The sequence below is a fragment of the Petromyzon marinus genome, chromosome 17 (genome assembly GCF_048934315.1).
Source record: "Petromyzon marinus isolate PM22_M1 ecotype Great Lakes invasive population chromosome 17, UKy_Petmar_22M1.pri1.0, whole genome shotgun sequence".
In the NCBI taxonomy this organism is placed as follows: Eukaryota; Metazoa; Chordata; class Hyperoartia; order Petromyzontiformes; family Petromyzontidae; genus Petromyzon; species Petromyzon marinus.
Window position 1 is genome coordinate 14596131 of NC_133683.1, and position 19485 is coordinate 14615615.

Genomic DNA, 19485 nt, shown 5'->3' on the forward strand with positions numbered 1-19485 from the left:
ACTAGTCACAATGATCACAATCACAACGATAGTCACAATGATCACGATCGCAGTCACAGTGATCACAATCACAACTAGTCACAATGATCACAATCACAACAATCGGGTCTCCAGCCCTCATGCCGCACAACGCATTCCGTAATCACACTGTGGCATTAAGAAGGACGTGCGACTTTTCGGATAATGGGCCTTCTTCATTGTATATAGAGGGGCGACTGCCTCGTGGCCTCCTGTACTTAAGCAACGGTTCGGTTCCCAACAAGACACAAAGATTTTCCGTGTAGTCAACGCAGGTTGTTGGGGGCAAGTGCGATTAGCGAGCGCCTATGAAAGCGAGCACGACCCACGGGGGAAATGGGCAGTGTGGCCAGAACCCCGCCCGACCGCCTTTGTCCACCACGGCGCTGATGTTTGCACACTCGCTCCAGGTACTCATTTAAGGCTGAGTCTACCTAGTGGAGGCTCAGAAGCGATGCAGAAGTCAGGTCACCGGGTTCGCTGCGCAATTCCCTACCCCACTATACACGTCAACACGGGCACGGCACACTCACGCATGCACACACGTACACGCGGACACGTGCATAAGCACTAACGTAAACAAACGCAGAAACAAGTACAGAGAGACGCGCACATACACGGACACGAGCAGAGGACGCACAGAAAGTCACACACGGACAAATGCACACATAGATACACAGAGACAGAGAGAGAGACGCGCACACTAACACGCGTACATATACAGACACACACACCAAGGCAAAGATCCCATGGATATCCCTCACAGACTGTTGGGGCAAGTGTTGCTAGCGAGCATCTATGAAAGCCGAAACGGCACACGAGGAGTGGGGGGTTTGCACCACTCCCGGCCGCCTTTGTCTCCCCAGTGGTGACCTTTACGCACCACACCAGGTACTTATATACGGCTGAGTCAACCTAGGGGTTGCCCAGGACCTGTTCAAATATTTGCCGCTGTTTATAGATCGTGAGCGAGAATCAAACTCGGACCGCTGGGTTCGTAGCGTAGGGCGCTCACCGCTACAAAGACAAATATCCCCCGTATAGCCTTAACAGACTTGGGGCAAGTGCTGTTAGCGAGCATCTATGAAGGCCAGAACGGCACACGAAGGGGGTAGGTGGCCAGCACCACGCCAAGCCGCCTTTGTCTCTGCAGTGGCGATGTTTTTACGCACCACACCAGGAACTCATTTGAGGCTGAATCGACCTAGGGGATGTCCAGGACCGATTCAAATAATCGTCACTGATGTTGGCCCTGAGCGAGAATCCAACTCAGGTCACCAGGTTCATAGGGCAGCGCACTAACCGCAACACTACCGCTCCCCTTACACTACACACACGTACACACGCTCAAGACACGTGCACACACACACACGCATACATTCACGCACGCACGTGAAACATTCTTCGCTGCACAACCCTCGACTCCCGACGCTTCTCTCGCAGACCCCGCCGATGAACGCATTGCGTTCTTGTTGTTATATTTGTTTGTGTAATCCTTTAATAGATATTGAATCTTGCAGCCGAATCCAGCGGAATGGGTGCAGGATTATGCTCCGGATATTAGACGCTGCATGTTGTAGGGGGATCTGTCCCTCTCTCTCTCTCACTCGCTGCTGGCTCCCCCTCTCCAAGGCTCTCCCCACCGCTCTCTCTCTACACATATATACGTATTTTTTTTTATTGCCAACGCTAGACCAGCCACCGGTGACCGTCTCTAGCCAGCCAGTCACCGGGCGGCACCAGAGGCTCTCGGTGCGGCGAGAGATGCCCACTCAATTTTGCGGTAATGAATTCATTTGTTCGCCGCGTCACTCCGGATTCCATCAGCGCCACGTCCGGCCACGGGAGCACCTTCCCTCGCGTCGATTTTAGCGAATCATCGTAATTGTAGTACCGCTCGTGTACAACGCGCTTCGATAGCAGCCACGCACCCAGATCAAGTGTCCAGTAACAGCAGCAGCAGCAACAGCAGCAGCAGCCCGTGTTCATCCCCTCCTGGTGGATGTGGGTGGCGGAGTGAAGTGCACAAGTGGAGGTATACACAGTGACACACACACACACAGACGGACGCGCACACACGCGCGAGCGCACAGAGACATAACAAAAACAAAGATCTCCCGTATAGCCTTTAAGAGACTTGGAACACGTGCTGTTAGCGAGCACCTATGAAGGCCGCGACGGCACACGAGGGGGTGGTGTGGCCTACACAGACATACAAGGACAACACACACGCACATACAGACACATACACACGCACACACAGACGCACATACGCGCACACACACACACACCACGTACACATGGTAAAGTTAAAAAAGTTCGGCTGTGGTACCTCGGTTGCAGCTGTGGGTGAGGGGTGAGTGGTGAGTCACTGAACACACACACACATGTCCATACATACACGCGCACAAATACACACAGGCACGCGTGCACGATGACGTACAGACGCACCCGTTAAAACATACAACGGCATAATCACACACACACATTCAATCACGGACAGTAATTGTCGCAGACACACACGCATGCACTCACACATTCAGGTGCGCACATTCAAGCACATATACTTTTACACATACATACATACACACGTAGAACACACATTCGATCACAGACACGCGGACACACATGCAGGTACACTTACACAGTGCTACACGCGCACGCACGCGCACTCGGTGATGTCGCGTTACGCATGGAAACACGCACGCAGCACACGTGTGTGGATATGTTACGTAGAGCAGTAGATCATACCTGAGCTCACGTGATCGCTCGGTGGGATAATGCTGATGATCATTATCATAATGATGGTGATGATGATGGAGTTAACGAGTCGCTGTTGTTTGCCGCACGAACTCGGTGCGCACTTTGACAGCCGCAAGTCGACGTCTCCCTCTCTCGTAATTCATTACGGGGGTAATGCACGCGCGTATTGGGCTCGACGTTCACTCGACGTTCACTCGACGTTCACACGACGTCCGACACGAGAGCGCGCTCGCACGGCCGCGCTCAGACGACTTACAGGCGCGGCACGCTCGCTCACACCGTGGGCGCGCATTCACTCCGATGCTCAACTCGTTGCATTGGCATCTATCTATCAATACAAAAACAAACACCCCCCCCATCCCCCGTATAGACCACAGAGACTTGGGCCCAAGTGCTGTGAGAGAGAACGGCACGCGAGGCGGCCAGTGGCCAGCACCACGCCCGGCCGCATTTGTCTCCCTCCTGTCAATGTTTATCCTAATACTCAGCTTCAGATAATCGTCACGGATGTTATTATCGGGATCGTAGCGCAGCTTGCTAACCACTACTCTACCGCTCTCCACTATATACCGTGTATATATGTGTGTATATATGTGTGTATATATGTGCGTGTGTGCACGTATACACACATAGCGATAAATGCGCCGTCTACAATTGCGTTGACCTTCAACGAGAGTGATGGTGGTGGTGGTCGTGGTGATGTAAGTGCCGCGTGTACGGTCGCGTGCGTGATTAATGTCCGTGCGCCTGGGTCCTCGGGGACGTACGCGGACGGGTACCTGATGGGTTACGCGCGCGAGGCTACATCCGCGGGGCGCAGCGTGCGCCTGGGTTTGTGCGCCGCGCGTGGGGTCTCGGAGCGCGGCTAAGTGGGGCGCACAGCGCGGCCCGTGGTCTTGTGCGCGCGACCGTGCAAGTGCGGCTGTGTTCGTCGACGTTGGTGCGAGCGGCGGGCGCACACGTGCGGTGGGCACACACGTGCGGTGGGCACACACGTGCGTGAGCACTCACGTGCGTGAGCACTCACGTGCGGTGGGCACACACGTGCGGTGAGCACACACGTGCGTGAGCACACACGTGCGGTGGGCACACACGTGCGGTGGGCACACACGTGCGTGAGCACTCACGTGCGGTGGGCACACACGTGCGGTGGGCACACACGTGGGTGAGCACACACGTGCGGTGGGCACACACGTGGGTGAGCACACACGTGCGTGAGCACTCACGTGCGGTGGGCACACACGTGCGGTGAGCACACACGTGCGGTGGGCACACACGTGGGTGAGCACCCACGTGCGGTGGGCACACACGTGCGGTGGGCACACACGTGGGTGAGCACCCACGTGCGGTGGGCACACAAGTGCGTGAGCACACACGTGCGGTGAGCACACACGTGCGGTGGGCACACACGTGCGGTGGGCACACACGTGCGGTGGGCACACACGTGCGTGAGCACTCACGTGCGGTGGGCACACACGTGGGTGAGCATCCACGTGCGGTGGGCACACACGTGCGGCTTGGCGGGCAACAGTGCGTGGGGCCCGAGGCGTGCGGATTTTTGGGGGGAGTGGGTGAGCGACTGAATTGATGAGCGATTGAGTTGGTGAGCGACTGAGTGGATGAACGGCTGAGTGGGTGAACGACTAAGTGGGTGAACGACTGAACAGGTGAGTAACTGAGCAGGTGTGTTGGTGTCGGACCTTGGGTGAGTTTGTGCGAGGGTCCACGTCTTCCTCCTGTACACCACAACTGCAGGAGCGATCGCGTCGCGTTTGTTTTAACCGGCCACACCCTGCTGATGAGGTCGTGGGTTTGGTTGCTGGAGACGCGTTTGGTCCGGAAGGCCACTGTTCAGTTTTAGTTTATTTTGGTATAGCCCTGTGAGCTATTCGGCTCTTGAATCGGGTGCAACCACAACAAACAAAAAAACACGAACAAGAAAAACATCTTAAAATGACTATGTGACTGTGCAAACAGAAAATCCATGGAAAAAAAAACAGCAAAAATATTCCTGAAAAAGCACCGTACACCAACGCTGAAAAAAAAATCCCAGTGGGATGCAAGTCAAACAACAACAACCACAAAAACTTAGATTAAGGCCATCAATCTAACTCCGTACTACAACAAAACAAACATGTCCAAACCAAAAAAACGTTTTCCAAATCACCAAAAAATTAAGCCATAATTGCAACGTAACAGTGATCACAAGGACTGTGACCGAATTTTTACAATAAACTACATAAATAACATGTAACTATGCTGTTGTAACGTGGGTTCGATCCAGACCCTGACGCCTGCTGTATATGTGTAGTTTGCATGCTCTCTTCGTAGTCGCGTGGATTTTTATCCGGGTTCTCCGGGTTTCCCCTCCACATTTATAATCAACGTCACGCGTTTAGAGTGTTTGGCTACTGCTGTAAATGTCCACACGTTAAGCATCTTTGTTGAGCTATCGTTTGTGATAGCCAGGTCGCTTCTGAAAAAGTGCTGCATCGCTCAGGTGGGTCTTACCCGGTAAAATAAATAACAAAAATCGAAATGAGGTTATCTTGCATATTTGTGACAGCGAGACATGCAATGTATTTGTGGGCTTCGTTATTTAGTTTCCAGTAATTACCTGTGCATTCGAGTGCCAGAAATTACATGTGTATGTGTATATATTAAATGTGTGAATCAATGCTGAGTCCACTCGCGCGGGTTTCCACCCGCTCTGCACAAACACAACTCAGCATCCATCGGCGGAAAACATCTTTAAAAAAAAAACCTCCCATTGCAGCAGCAGGACCCTCTTGAGAAAGAGCCACACGACTCAGTGTGCCTCTCCTGGATACATCAGCGATGATTTTAGTTCCCGGTGGAGGGGCTTGGTCCACTCTTTGCCGGCTTTAGCGTCGCACTCCACGAGAGGCGAATTACTCGGTCCACCGATGATGAGGGTGCGCGTGCGAATGTGCGAGTGCGAGGCAGGAGACGTGGCGCGATGTGGAACTCGAGGCGGCTGAGCCTGCCCGCCCCCCGAGGGAAAACAATCAACTTCTCCTTCGCCAGTTATGGGACCCAAAGTCGGAAATTAGGTGCTGAGAATGTTTGTTCTAATTATCAGCATGAACTCAATTATGCTTCTGCCAAATGTCAGCTGTCTCGTAGCCCTTGTTTAACATCACTCGGTCGTCCATCCGTCAGAGGAACGAGCCTACAGCGTATTAATTCCGGAGTGTGTGTGTATACACACCTAAGAGATCTGCTTCATTCTATACATACGAACGCAGTTATTTAAAAATACTCACGCACGTACAAAGGCAAAGTCCCCCCCCCCCTCCAACGCCCCGGTATCGTCTTCACAGATATTTAGGCGGGCACCTATGAAGGGGCGGAACAGCGCACGAGGGGGACTGGGTGGCCAGCACCAAGTCAGACCGCCTTTGTCTCCCTCGTGGCGATGTTTACACATCTCACCAGGTACCCATTTGTGGCTGAGTCGACGTAGGGGAGGCCCAGGACCGCTTTTTCTTTTTAAATATAATTGTCAGCGGCGTTGGCCGTGAGCGGGAATCGAACTGGGGTCGCCAGGTTCGTCCCGCAGGGCGCTAACTCCCCAATACACAACAACCGCCATTCGCCACAGGCTATGTGCACGTTGAGGCCACGTGAAGTGTCGAACGCCCGCCGGCAGGAGGTCACGGGGCAGACCCAGCAGGTGCCACGGGTCGACTGACTGAGATGACTGAGATGACCGCTGGCCGATGCACCACCTGTGCCCCATACTGTGCCAACTTTCTGAGTTTTAGCCATCGGGCGCTCCGCTCGTTGTTGTGAGAGTCGCTCTTCTGCCCTCCGTTGTTGCTGGAGGGCGACTGCCTCCAACTGTCCGGTAGCAGCGTCCTTCACGAGCTTCCTCCACAGAGGTCGATCTTGACACCGCTGGTACCGGTCATTGGCAAGTCCACTCAGCTCCACATCCTCTTGTACCACATCATTCCATCTCCTCTCTAGCCCGTGCCGCGCCCTCTATCCGGCCGAACAATACGCATGCACACAGACACAGTCTGTGCGCGTGTCAGCCCGCGGGCGTGAGAATAACGCAAAGTTCATGGCCATAACTTCCGCCGCAGGAATTAGACCATTTCAACCCAAGTTTGTGTGTTTTTTTTCTACGAGAGATGTAACAGCGCCCCACTGACGCGTGGTATCACCCACATTCTTAGCACATGCGGTGTGTTTGGTTGGGTATACACTCCACGTTATACCGTTACCGCCACTCCGCGCCGTGCAATAATCCACTGTTATGGGTCTATGGGGCGGCGTGTGTAGGTGGCAACGCCTGAAGACGCCGCACGGAAGCGGTGTGCGTCTTCCGTGCGGAGAGAGGGGCCCGGATGGAGCCTTGGAGCCGTGACCCAAGACGTGTCTACGACGTGTCCACGGCGTGCGTTGTGCACAGGGTCCCGTGGTGTATGCACGGAGTGCTCTCGCCAACAGCAGCGGGCAATCCACGCCGGTCTAGAAAGCCGCGAGCGCGATGGACTAAACCCTGGGGCTTGCGTGCACGTGGAGACGGAGTGCAGTAGTGCCCGCAAGCGCGTGCATGAGGAGCGTACTTAGCAGCTATTACTCGCAATGAGAGAATTGCCATGAATTCACGTCCAACTCCACGCCCTCCGAACTCCTTATCTTACCAACAGCTCAATCCTTCACCGTGTCAATAAATAGCGGTACATACAAAGGTACCCACATTCCCCGATCATTATAGCCTTGAACAGACTGTTTGGGCAAGTGCTGTTAGAGAGCACCCATTCAAGCGTAACATGAACCTCCCTGAGCACGTGTTCAACTTTACAAAATTGCACGCGCATGGATGATGCTGATGATGATATGCTTTCTGGGCCGATGCGTGTGACAGCTAAGTTGGCCGAGGTGCATGTGTGCCGAGTCGTGCGTGCGTCAGACTCGAGTTCACGAGCCATCGGCCAATGGTGTTCGGTGTTCGGGTGACCCGAGTTCGATTCACACTTCGTTGGTAACTCTGACAGGCGCGCTTGTGAACGGGGCTGGGGGAGCGGCGGCGCAGTGGTGATCGTACAGGCGAAACGAGTTCGATTCCCGCTCGTTGACGGATATCTGAACCGATCCTATACACCCTAGGTCGACTCAGCCGTAACCGAGTACCCGGTGCGGTGTGCAAATAATGGCGTTGCGGCTAAAGAGGCGGTCATTGTGTGATTCTGGCCACCCGCTCCGTGGCCAGAATAGGTGCTCGCTAACAACACTTGTCCCAGCATGCTGTCGAAGGCTACACGGGGCATCTTTGTCTGTGTTTGATATGACCCCTCAAACGGAGACGCGGCAACGTGCACAACAGTTGCGCAACTTTGTGCACAACAGTTGCGCACATTGCGTGCATTTCTCGTTACAAAAAAAGGGGGGAACGAGAGGGATCTGCAAAAACAAAGACAAATCAGAGAAACATTGTGACAGTGACGACGAGCGGCGGGCTTCGGCCACGAGAGGTAATCGCGAGACGGGACGAGACTGGTGACGGAATGGCAGCCAAAGGAGGGAACGCGTCCACGAGGAACAACCGCCGCGGAGATGGAGCGGCGGATGTCAGCTCGGAGTGTCGAAGTGAGATGCTCATAGCAGCGGTGGACCGTGAGAAATAGCGACGGCGTGGAGAGGCCTTCATCCAGCAGTGGATAGACACTGCCTGATGATGATGATGATGGGATGATGCCCAGCATTGAGAGCGCGCAATTGAGACGCTGAGTGGGTTTCGATTGTCCTTCCTCGCAGAGGGTGGTGGGTGGAATTACATCTCACGTGGCCTCCTGAGGCCTCCTGAGGCCACGTGAGACAGGTACCACAGTCGTAGCAGCAGTAGACGAAGATTATCCTTTCAGACAAGAAGTCTTCCCTCTCCCTCTCTCTCTGTCCCTCTCTCTGTGTCTCGAGTGGGAGGGTGAGGTTGTCGCATGGTTGTAGATAACCATGGAGCACATAGGGAGCGGCGGTGGTGGTGGTGCAGTGGTGTGGTTCTTGCGCTGCGCTGCAAACCGAGCGACATGAGTTCGAGTCCCGGCCGTGGATTTAAAATCAGCGGCGATAGATGTCTAGACCGGAGCCTGCATGAGCACCACCACCACCGATCACGAGCCCGCAATGACCAGCGTGGTGAAGTATGGTCAAACGACCTCCCCGTGACCATTATAAGGCGTGCGGAGACCTTCATCCAGTTGTGGCTTCACGAAGGGGCTGTGAATTATGGTGTGTGTATGTGTGTACTATTGTTCTATATATACGGGATAGTAATATCCATGATCATGCTGTACGGACATTATAATTAGGGAGCTGTTTTGGAAGTGGTGTAAAATTACAACCAAATCATAAACCCATCCACCTCCATTATTAACAATGGCTTACAGCTAAAAACAAATACATAGCAAATGGGCTAATGTTTCGTGCAATGACCCTGCACAACATACATACACTCAGAGAGAAAGAGAGACCTAGGCCAACGGGAATTACGAGTGACGTGGTCTCTAAACCAGACCAGTCTCAGCCATAGGAATGTGGAATTTCCACCACCGGCTCAATAGAGCTGGAGGCAGGATGATGGGCGGGAAATCACTTTCGCTTTTAACGCAACGAACGCCTGGGAACGGAGAGGTACAAAGGCGGAGTGGAAGGGTACGGGAGGTACATCTGATTACTGCGGCCGCTTCGTACGAGGAGGCGTTACACCGCCCCCACCACCCATCCCCCTCCCCAATTAATGTCAACAGACTCGCGACTGCGGCTGCAGCAAGAATGATTTGCAAAACGAAAAAAAAGCGGCCCTTGGAGATCATATTAACCTTTGGCGACCCGGGTTAGCGCCCGCGCGGTGTTGCTACCCCCACGTGCTGCGCTCCGCGATCAGCAGCGGCAGCGCGCACGGTTCTGGGCCGGTCACGCGCGGACAGAGGCCGTCGACAGAGGAAGCGGCTAGGGGCAAACAGGCCGAGCAATACACAACTCGTGTTGTGTATCGCGATACACAACTCGTGTGTGTATTGCGATACACAACTTGTGTGTGTATTGCGATACACAACTCGTGTTGTTGTATTGCGATACACAACTCGTGTTGTTGTATTGCAGAGGCACAACGGGAAACACCGCTCGTCGCAACGGAACTCGCCCGAGTTGGCCGCGTTCACCGCCGACGAGAGCGAACGTTGTTGAACTACTGCTGTTGTTGTTGTTATTGTCGTTACATCGCGGGATGGTGAGAGGTGGTGACGGCAGCGGTCCGGGGAGACCTTTAGCAGTGGATTGACTATGGCTAATGATGTTGATGATGAATAAATACATTCAATCGCTGCGACGCATTGGTGCTTCTTTGAACGGTTCGCAGGCCGCGCGTTAATCGTTGCTGTTAGCGTTGTTGATGCTGCGTTTGTTTGACGATGTGGATTTTCACCGCCGATCTAGCAACCCGCGTGTGTTTGGTGTGATTTTAATAAACATTCACGCAGTGCAACAGGGGGAGCGATCGAGCGGTGGCAAGGGCACGGCATTTAAAACTTAAAAAAAAACCCGAGTTCGAGTCTCGGCCAGGGTTTTAAATTGAGTGGCGAGTGAAACGTGACCCGGTACTGGCTGTCTCGCGTTACGCCAGCCCCGAACTAACCATCACGGTGAAGTATGGCCACACAGCCCCCCACGACCGACACGATGCGTGCAGGCTTTCATTCAGCGGTGGATTGATAAAGGGCCGTACATCATGACACATTCGTATTATTATTATTATTATTCAAAAGCTGTCTAATTGTCAGCATGTCCTGGGTAGTTATCATGCTACATATGTTCGTGTGCTTGTACTCGCAACCGGCCGCTATTTATCGGCTTTAGCGTCCCACTCAACGGGAGGCGAGCTACACGGTTCACTGTTGATGGGTTCGTGTGTTGGTGAGTGTGCAACAGGCGACCCGATGTGGAACCTCTCGAGCGAGCCGTCCTTGCTTGTGAACTCAATCAGCTCGGCGCCCTCCTTTCTGAGAGGCGCAAAATAAAATAAAAGAACCGCTCAAATTTGGCTCTTCATATTTACCGACGTTGATATTTATTTGCGACGAATTTCAGCTTTCCAACCAACCCTCCTTGAACGTCGCTCCCACGAACGCGATGAGCCGGTGGGTCACGGCGGTTCGTGTGCAAGAGACGCGCGTCACTCCGGCCTCCGCGTTGGTAGTGGGGGGGGGGAGAGACGACGCTTGGTTTGATGCAACGTGAGAGCCATAACTCCACGGACTCGCCGTCGACACGGGGATCCGCTGTGACACTCAAACGCGCCACCCGTCCCGCTAGACGGGGATTGATTACCGAGGGGCAATATTCATAACGGGGTGGCAGCCGTGGAATGGAATGCGTCCGAGAGTATCCTCGGCCGAGGAGATGGAGCGATGGATTATTATGTTCACGTGCGGAGGGCTCGCTGGATTGTTACATCGCAGGATCGTGAACCGTGGCGGAGGCTTTCGGAGGCCTTCACCTAGCAGTGGGTTGACCATGGCTTGTTAATTATCATTTTAAAGCGCTACTTCCATCGTAAAAACAACAGCGTTTGGGGTTATCATTATGATTATTACGCGCGAGAATCTGCGTCAGAGAAACGTGAATATCTCGTCCATCGCCACCGCTGACGATGAACGAGTGAATTTCCTGTGGGCGAGTTCTGGGGAGTTCGACAGCATCAATCACTGCGACTGTAGTCTATGTATCATCGTCATCATCATCATCAGCAGCAGCAGCGGCGGGCTGGATAAAGGACCCCTCTGCAAAAGCGCTCGCGGTGTGCGGTGTAAACTCGGCGTGTACACATCGCGTGTCGACGACGGCCGCACCACGGATGGCATCTCGGGGGACGAGTGGCGGACCGCTTTGTGTGGGTGAAGACGCATTAGCTCAGTTTCCCGTGCGTCGGGCCGAGAAAGGCGGGATGGTGCGCATTAACCGCCGCGGCTGAGGGAAGGCGTCTGAGAGAGAGAGAGAGAAAAGAGAGAGAGAAAGAGAGAGAAAAGAGAGAAAAGAGAGAGAAAGAGAGAGAGAGAAAGAGGAACGAAATAAAGAAAAGGAGGGGAAAAAATCCCTCGGGGGGGGGGGGGGGGGGGAAAGAGGCGCGCGTACACAAAGGCCCGCGGCCACATACGGGGCCGGCACGGCGCGGCCTTTGCCCGTCGGTGGCCGCGCGCTTCGGCCCGAAGCGCATTCACCTGGGGGGGCTCACAGAATGGGACCCGCGCCCGCGGGGTTCAGAGACTGGGGGGTGGGGAGGTGTGGGGGGCACGGGCGAATTTGCCGGACCCAACTAACACCCCCACCTCGGCAGACGCAACCTCCACCAAACCTCCCCAACCCCCCATGCCAGGGCCGGTACCGGCAAAGCGCGTATTGAGGGAGGGGGGGGGGGGGGTTGGTTTTGCTGGGGTCGTTTCGAGGGGGGTAGAGGGGGGGTTGGGGGCTTTGAAGGTGGTGAACAATCGTGGCCCCTCCATCCCCTCGCCACCGCAGCCACCACCTTCCCCTCCTCCACAGCACCGCACCAGGTTTTTTTCCGATCACCAGAGCTGATCCCTTCTCGTTCACTGCACACCCTTTCAGCAAAAGCCCCCCACCCCTCCACTCCCCTACTCCCCCACCACCTCCGAATAGCAATAGGGTCTAATCTGGCATTCAGCCGGGCCCGACCATTTTCCACTTTAGGGCGAAGAGCGCAGGGAGCGAACAAAGCCCCGTGCACAACTGAAATCCAATACTGCCATTTTAAGAAAATCCGAACACACGTTGACGCGGTGGCCACGACGTCGCGCCGCCGCTGTCGCCTTCGTCGCTGTTCTTAGGCAACGTGCGACGTCGAGATTCGCGCTGGCCGCGCTGGTTTTTATTTCGCCCCCGCCCGCGCGCGCGCGCGCGCGACTCCACGGAAGCGGTCGCGGAGTCGCGGGTTCCTCCGCACCGCGCGCCATCCCGTGCCACCACGGGGTTCGCGACTCCGATCCAAGCGGAAAGTGGACGCTTATATAAATACATTATCATAACATACACACAGACACGCGCACGTCGTGGTGACGCCGACCACAATTGTAATAATTATGAATTTACTAAAAAAACAAACTATTCAATGTGTTCACGCTATAAAAGCTGGAGTCGAACCCGCAAAAAGTCTGGATTGCGAGTCCAATTCGCTGACCATCACGCGACCACTTTGGCAGCTGCAGCATCGGCGACCGAGAGACGAAGCTGCTTTCCGCGTCGCGGTAGGCACCGCGCGGTGTTCCATCAAGAAACTGACGATGCCCGACGTTCCGAGTGGCAGCTTCTCCTCCTCAAACTCCCGAAAAAGCTGCCCCACCCACCGCACGTAGAACGTGAAGCGAAACGTCGGGACATCGTTCCGAACAGCACGCGGCACAAAGCCGAAATCACCACACGGGAGAGCGACACAGCAGCCAGCAGCAGGGCCGAGAAGCCACCCACCCGGCAGCAGGGCGACTGATCACCAAGCACAAAGTTTGTCGCGATGCGGGTGCGAGCTACAACCTCGGCATGCGACCGTGGGCAGACAAAACGGACGATGCCAGAACATCCCCGGAGCTCCCAACTCCCAGCTCCGATGCGAACGAACAAACCACAACAACAATAGCAGCAGCCGCCGCCGTGGTAGAATGCGCACGACAAACACCACTGCGCGGCTAAGACTCGTTAATTCACAGCAATTAATGAATACACGCGAAGTGAATCGAGTGGCGCGCCGTTAGCGGCTGCGGCGATACGGGGACCCGTACGGGTGCCGAAGCGCGGCCGTGGGACTCGTGGATTTGATGCGAATCAAACACGAGTCCGGATTAATCCCAGCAGCCCAACCCCCGCCCCACCAAGGCGTGTACACCGCGCGCACAGACACACACGGACACACCTCACCACCACCACCACCCCTACCTCGAGCCGCTGCCCTGATTGGCGCTCGCTGTGGCTGACATCACTTGCGCGCGGATAGGAGGACGCGAAGCTATGAGGGTCTCTCCGTCACTCCAGCCCGTGTCCACACACCGACAAGTTTACATCGTCCGTCGTGGTGTCGCCAGCCACCCCTCCTCCTCCTCTTCATCTTCCTCCTCCTCCTCTATCGCCATCACTATCACCAACGAACACCACTATCACTAACTACCATCACCATCACCACCGCCGCCCCCTCTGCCACGAGACCGAACATCTCCACCCCCCACCGCATGCGCGCTCGAGCACGGCTCCGCGCCCGTGCATCATCATCATCGCATTCTTCATCATCAGCAGCAGCCACTGCGCTGCTCAGGTGCCCAATCATCACCATCAGCAGCATCGTTCTCCTCCTCATCATCATAATCGTCATTCGGGAGATCCGAGCAGCCCGTGGATTTGCAGGAGAGAATTAACGAAGTTGCGCGCTTCGTTCAGAGCGTGACGCAGAGAGAGGGGGGGGGGGGGAGCGCTCAATCGCCTCTTCTCGTCCGTCCGGCCGCACTCCGCCGATCCGCGCCTCTCGCTCCTCCGCGCGTCTCTCGTCTCGACTCCAGAGCTTCTCTCTCCGGTGAGTTCGCCACAAGCGCACCAGCTCCTCGCCACGGCCACAGCAGCGACATCAACGACATTTAAATAACAGGATAGTCACGGCGGCTCCTGCACGCGTCGCCCGTCTAGAGATTCATGGTCAGGAGATGAAGAAAGATAAAAAATATATATATTCTCAATAAATTAAAATAACCTCGGGTCAGCGACACCACCGGAAATAAAATGTTGGATGTTACTCCACAAATGTAACAACGACAAACAACGCGCCAGGGCCGTCAGGGCCTTAGCGGCCGTGACAAGTATCCACGTTGCTGTGGGCCACGTCGAGTGTGTTGTATTCTGTGGGCTATGGCCAGTGTGTTGCATTGTGGGCCATGACCAGTGTGTTGTATTCTGTGGGCCATGGCCAATGTGTTATATTCTGTGGGCCATGACCAGTGTGTTGTATTTTGTGGGCCATGACCAGTGTGTTGTACTCTGTGGGCTATGGCCAGTGTGTTGTGTTCTGTGGGCCATGACCAATGTGTTGTATTCTGTGGGCCATGGCCAATGTGTTGTATTCTGTGGGCCATGACCAGTGTGTTGTACTCTGTGGGCTATGGCCAGTGTGTTGTGTTCTGTGGGCCATGGCCAATGTGTTGTATTCTGTGGGCCATGGCCAGTGTGTTGTATTCTGTGGGCCATGACCAGTGTGTTGTATTTTGTGGGCCATGACCAGTGTGTTGTACTCTGTGGGCTATGGCCAGTGTGTTGTGTTCTGTGGGCCATGGCCAATGTGTTGTATTATGTAGGCCATGGCCAGTGTGTTGTATTCTGTAGGCCATGGCCAGTGTGTTATATTCTGTAGGCCATGGCCAGTGTGTTGTATTCTGTGGGCTATGTTCAGTGTGTTGTATTCTGTGGGCCATGGCCAATGTGTTGTATTCTGTGGGCCATGACCAGTGTGTTGTATTATATAGGCCATGGCCAGTGTGTTGTATTCTGTAGGCCATGGCCAGTGTGTTGTATTCTGTGGGCTATGGCCAGTGTGTTGCATTCTGTGGGCCATGGCCAGTGTGTTGCATTCTGTGGGCCATGGCCAGTGTGTTGTATTCTGTGGGCTATGGCCAGTGTGTTGTATTCTGTGGGCCATGACCAGTGTGTTGTATTCTGTGGGCCATGGCCAGTGTGTTGTATTCTGTGGGCCATGGCCAATGTGTTGTATTCTGTGGGCCATGACCAATGGGTTGTATTATGTAGGCCATGACCAGTGTGTTGTATTATGTAGGCCATGACCAGTGTGTTGTATTCTGTGGGCTATGGCCAGTGTGTTGTATTCTGTGGGCCATGGCCAATGTGTTGTATTCTGTGGGCCATGACCAGTGTGTTGTATTCTGTGGGCCATAGCCAGTGTGTTGTATTCTGTGGGCTATGGCCAGTGTGTTGTATTCTGTGGGCCATGACCAGTGTGTTGTATTCTGTGGGCTATGGCCAGTGTGTTGTGTTCTGTGGGCCATGACCAGTGTGTTGTGCTCTGTAGGCCATGGCCAGTGTGTTGTACTCTGTGGGCCATGACCAGTGTGTTGTATTCTGTGGGCCATGGCCAGTGTGTTGTGTTCTGTGGGCCATGGCCAGTGTGTTGTACTCTGTGGGCCATGGCCAGTGTGTTGTACTCTGTGGGCCATGACCAGTGTGTTGTATTCTGTGGGCCATGGCCAGTGTGTTGTGTTCTGTGTTGTGGTGAGGTTTAAATTCGACTTGCGGCGTGTTCAGTCGGAGCGGAGCGAGGGGGCACAACGCCTCGGAGTTTGGGGTGCGGAGTGAACAGTGCGAGAAGAGAGGGGCGCTGTTTGAGGGAGCAGTTCACGAGAGAGACGGGGTCCAGATTTCCTTGTCCCGGGCAGTTCTACTCCACGTTGTGCTCCTTGTTGTGCTGCACGTTGTGCTCAGCGTTGTGCTCCATGGAGCGCAGCCGCGCGTGCTTCCCACCAGATCGCGGCATTGTGCGCGCTCTGCTCGTTGTTCGGGAATGACGGCGTCGCGTGGATGCGTGTTCAATTAATTGCCTAGGCGTGGTGGTGGTGCTGCTGGTGGTGGTGGTTGCCGCGACCAGGCAGGAGGGGTGTTTAGGAGCTGCGCTCGGGTTTCCCAAGCCGGGTGGGCAGATGTGCCCGCCTCGGTTGTGCTCGGGGCAAAGCAACGGCTGGGGCGGGCTGAAGGAAAGCGCCGCGCCGAGAAAAGTCGCTTCCAGTTAAACTTCTCGGCGGAGTGTTGGGGGGGGGGGCACAGTTTTGTGGAGTCGCCGTGCGGGTTCCGAGTCGCACATGGAGGCGACTTTAAGAGCATCGGGAGCCTCGACTTGCAGCGCGCAAGATGCTATCTCGCTAGGTTTAGGGCGGGAGGAAACCTGGTGGCGACTTATTTACCAAATGCTATCAGCGTTTAATTAGACAATTAATTACATGAAAAGAAACCGTTTGTTATCGCTCTCATCCATTCGTGGATATTTTTTTGTTAATCGTTTCAATTCGTGTATCGAAATTTTGAAAAATATATATTGATTTAAAGCTTTCGTGACTGCAGTGATTCATATTCTTTGTTCTTTCGGTAAAGTCACGTTGAAAGAACCAAGAATATATAACATATAGTTATTCGTGTTTAAATATTGCGCGCGTCTCATCGCATTGTCGTGATGTGAGTCATCAGTGTCGCGATTTTAACAGCACAACCCGACAACTCACCTACGCGATGCAGCGCTAAAACAAGCGGCAGTGTTGGTTGTGTGTGTCTGTGTGTGTCTCTGTGTGTGTCTGTGTGTGTCTTTGTGTGTGTCTGTGTGTGTGTCTCTGTGTGTGTCTGTGTGTGTGTCTGTGTGTGTGTCTGTGTGTGTCTCTGTGTGTTTGTGTGTGTGTCTGTGTGTGTGTCTGTGTGTGTGTCTGTGTGTGTCTCTGTGTGTTTGTGTGTGTGTCTGTGTGTGTGTCTGTGTGTGTGTGTCTCTGTGTGTGTGTCTGTGTGTGTGTCTGTGTGTGTGTCTGTGTGTGTGTCTGTGTGTGTCTGTGTGTGTCTGTGTGTGTCTCTGTGTGTGTCTGTGTGTGTGTCTGTGTATGTCTGTGTGTGTGTGTCTGTATCTGTGTGTCTCTGTGTGTGTCTGTGTGTGTCTGTGTTTGTCTGTGTGTCTCTGTGTGTCTCTGTGTGTGTCTGTGTGTGTGTCTGTGTGTGTGTATCTCTGTGTGTGTCTGTGTGTCTCTGTGTGTGTCTGTGTGTGTGTCTCTGTGTGTGTCTCTGTGTGTGTCTGTGTGTGTGTCTGTGTGTGTGTCTCTGTGTGTGTCTGTGTGTGTGTCTGTGTGTGTGTGTCTCTGTGTGTGTCTCTGTGTGTGTGTCTGTGTGTGTGTGTGTCTGTGTGTGTGTGTGTCTGTGTGTGTCTGTGTGTCTCTGTGTGTCTCTGTGTGTGTCTGTGTGTGCCTGTGTATTTCTGTGTGTTTCTGTGTGTGTGTCTGTGTGTGTCTGTGTGTGTGTCTGTGTGTATGTGTGTGTGTCTGTGTGTATGTGTGTGTGTCTCTGTGTGTATGTGTGTGTGTCTCTGTGTGTGTGTCTGTGTGTGTCTCTGTGTGTGTGTCTGTGTGTGTGTCTCTGTGTGTGTATGTGTGTGTGTCTGTGTGTGTCTCTGTGTGTGTCTGTGTGTGTGTCTCTGTGTGTGTATGTGTGTGTGTCTGTGTGTGTCTCTGTGTGTGTCTGTGTGTGTGTCTCTGTGTGTGTGTCTGTGTGTGTCTCTGTGTGTGTGTCTGTGTGTGTGTCTGTGTGTGTCTGTGTGTGTGTCTGTGTGTGTGTCCGTGTGTGTGTCTGTGTGTGTGTCTCTGTGTGTGAGCGTATTGCGGCACGCGCCACGGTGTTTCTTCATTCTCGGAGCTTCGCCGTGCTGCTGTTCGGCGTGGGCGGAGGAGTCGCAGCGCTGTTTGTCACAGCTCGTTTATAATTAACAAACACAGGCGGCCCGGATTATCTAATTACACTATCAAGCAGTCATTTATTTAAATCAATTCTTCATCACAGAGACGGCATAATTAATCATGTTCAGAGCGCAGCCGCGCGCCCCATTCATACAGCACCGCGGAACGCGCATGTGCGCGTTTCGTACGCCATCGCCTCCAACCCGAAATAAGAAAAAAAAATACCAGCATATAAAATAAATGCTTTAGAGAATCGGAGCGATCAAAGAAATTAGCATTTTAATATATCTCGTAAATTAGGAATTTTTCCCAAAAGCTTTGCTGATTAACTTTAAAGCCATGCATGGCCACGGTGGCGCGTGTCGCCCCGTGTCGCCTAATCCCGCGTGCGTGATTCCGAGCGCCAGCGACTTACACAACAAAAACATTTGCGGACACAAAATCTCGATTCCCACACCACGCATATCACCCCCCCCCCACCTCCTCCTTCTCTCCAGCGCGCTCAATGAGGCGACAGCTCACCTCTTCCACACGGCTCGCTCGCTATCTGTGCCGTCGCTGCTGAACAGTTGCGCTCACCCGCAACTTTTGTGGCATTTCAACATCTCCCAAACACGTGGCAAAAATGTTTGCTGCCAAACTAACTTGAAGGCGCGCGCGTGCGCGTGTGGCTAACATCACTCGCCCCGACAGTCTGTGTAGGGCTATACGGGGGATTTTTGTTCTTTTGTGTGTGTGGCGACACAGTCCGCGTTGCCATTTGCGTTCGGGCAGAAACGACGCCTCGGTGTGGGTAGACAAAAATGCGCCGCAATTGACGAACTTCCAGAGTCCGAACCTCCCCCCCCACCCCCCTCCCGCTGACTCGGCGCGCTTCGCGTGACCGCTCGTCCGAACCCAACCACTGGCGCTGAACTCCCCAACCAGAGTCGCGCGCTTGCACGAACTCCTCACGGACGACTTCGCGGAGCGCGCTGTCCGTCCAGCTGATCACGGCGCGAGCCCCTCGAGCAACAGCGGTCAGCGACAACGGCGCGGCAGCTGTCGTGCCGCTGACTCGCAACGCAAAAGGCACCCCGAGAGTTCATCCCGCGCTAAGATCCCAGGGACTGTAGCCGTGCTGACGTTTTTATATCTGCGCGTACCTCGGCGACGGCGCTGATAAGTATGATGGGGGGGGGGGGGGCATTGTGAT

The 19485-nt window shown here is 54.2% G+C and overlaps 1 protein-coding gene across 2 annotated transcripts in view; it reads left to right on the forward strand.

Moving 5' to 3' along the window:
• The first annotated feature begins 1315 nt into the window (after positions 1-1315).
• The window catches only part of LOC116943301 (homeobox protein otx5-A), a 47823-nt gene continuing 29653 nt past the window's right edge, over positions 1316-19485 (forward strand). The window contains exon 1 of one of the 2 annotated variants that reach the window (XM_032956047.2): positions 1316-2053. The gene's annotated coding sequence lies outside the window, so the exon portion shown is untranslated. Of the gene's footprint in view, positions 2054-12450; positions 14384-19485 lie in introns of those variants that run through there. The other variant, XM_032956046.2, reaches the window with a different exon arrangement.